A 2,170-nucleotide genomic window follows, 5' to 3' on the forward strand; every position below is an offset into this window, starting at 1 on the left:
TGCTGGGTAAAAGCTTTGATAAGATTTTGGGTGGGTGTGGCTTTTTTCCAGAACCGAATTTCCAGGATGTTTTGACTCCATTGGCTGTGCAAGAAGCGATGAAAATCAAGAAGCTCTGCCCTGGGGTTTTATTCCACCTGTGCCTTCTGTAGAGGTGATAAGAGGTGATTGTGGAGCTGATAAGAGATGATTTATCTGCTCTGGTGCAGGGCTGGAGGAGAAAAAGGGGTTGATGAAGTGGGAGAAGCAGCGGGGCCAGCAGGGAGCTGAGATGGAGGTGGGAGAAGGAATGGGACAAAATGGCCGCTCATCCTGAGGGGAATGATCCAGTCGGCCAGGGACAAGGGAACTTCTGTGCATTCAGGGGCATTTAGGGGAGGCAGGTCTCTTTCCTGATGCCGTAAGAGTCAGACAGAACACCCCCCTCTCCTCGAGGAAGTTATTCAAGGTCCCCAAATGGAGCCGTGTTTTCTGGAGCCCCAGATTCCCGATTTCTGACTGGGGGGAGGTGGCACCCGGGGCAGGGATTTGGGGTCGCTCTGCTCGATGAGCATGGAATGGTTTGGAAGGGACCTTAAAGTCCATCCCCTTCACCCTCCTTCCACTATCCCAGGGTGCTCCAAGCCCCAATGTCCAACCTGGCTTTGGGCATTTCCAGGGATCCAGGGGCAGCCACAGCTTCTCTGGGAATTCCATTCCAGGGCCTCCCCCCGTTTTTCACATTTTGCAGCTTTGTTTCCTTTGATCTCCCTTACATCTCCTTTGGCACAGGCAATTCCCAAGGATCTCTTTGGATTGCTGCTGCCTGTCCCTGCTCCTTCACCTCTTCTGGCCCCTTTCCACAAATCCTCCGTCCTCAGGGATTTTTTTGGCACTTCCCGCTTGAGTGAAATCCATGAAATTCATTCATGCCTGTGCTCAGTTCTCTGCCAGATCACGGATGAGGATGTTAACTCCCACTGATCCATGTGGATATCCCACTAAACTGCTTCCCTGCCATGCCATGGAATATTAGGGATGATTCATTACCCTCGGCTCTTTATTTGCAGCATTTTTGGGCCGTGCAGCTGCTTGGAGAGAGGCTGATTTTAATTTCTGTGGCGAGAACAAGTTCACGAGGCATTGCTTGGTACAGATCAGAGATTTTACATTTGCTGGAATCATTTAAATCCAGTTACTCCCTCATAAAAAAGGACGGAGTCCGTGTGGATCTGAATTTAATCTGTTTAAGCTCATGTAAAGTTAATCAAAATTAACTCAAAACAGCGGCTCAGCCCCGCTTCTTGTTGCAAAGAATGGGAAATTGAGACTGAAATTAACACGGAATCCTGGCATTGTTGAGGTTGGAAAAGGCCTTTAGGATCATCAAGTCCGAGCATTAATCCAGCACTGCCAAGGCCACCACTGAACCACGTCCCCAAGTGCCACATCCACAGGGATTTAAATCCCTCAGGAATGGGCTCCACCCCTGGACAACCTTTTTAGTGAAGATATTTTTCCTTCTACCCAATTTAAGCTCATCCTGGCACAAATTTCCTCTTTCCTTTTCCCTGGGAGGAGGGGGTGGCGCTGCTCAGCTCACAGAGATCTCAGGATATTCTTCCCAGATCTGAAAAATAAGCCCAGCTCAAGGAGCCTCAGGAGCCAGGCCAGGGATCTGTGTGGAAATGCAGGAATCCCATCCCGTGATTGAGCAGTGGCCCTGCACCTGTCTGAGACAAACTAATCCATACCCCCCTTTTGAAGCTCTTCCCAAGGAATTAAATCCTGCTTTTCCAAAGGGGATTAAATTAAATCCAAGTGAGCTTTTGTGAGTGGAGAGAATGGAAAAGAGAGGTGAGCAAAGACATGGAAGAAGCCACGGTTTGTGAGGGAAAGGGACAACAGGAACAGTTTCTAATCCAGTTAAACTATCCAGATTCCTCTGTTTTTAAAGGAAAACCATTTCCTGATACGTATCCACGCTTTCCCCTCTCCTTCAGCTGCCTCCACACAGTGTCAGGGACAGAATTTAATTGGGCACCCTCTGGTATTGTCAAGCTGAGCTCAATTACTTCCTAGGCTCAGTGAAAACTGCAAAATCCCTGGAGTTATCCTGAAGGGGGGACCTGGAAAAATTCCAGAGAGGAGCTGTTTGTAAAAGCTTGGAATGACAGGACAAGGGGGAATG

Source organism: Corvus brachyrhynchos, unplaced genomic scaffold, assembly GCF_000691975.1.
Source record: "Corvus brachyrhynchos isolate BGI_N302 unplaced genomic scaffold, ASM69197v1 scaffold18, whole genome shotgun sequence".
In the NCBI taxonomy this organism is placed as follows: Eukaryota; Metazoa; Chordata; class Aves; order Passeriformes; family Corvidae; genus Corvus; species Corvus brachyrhynchos.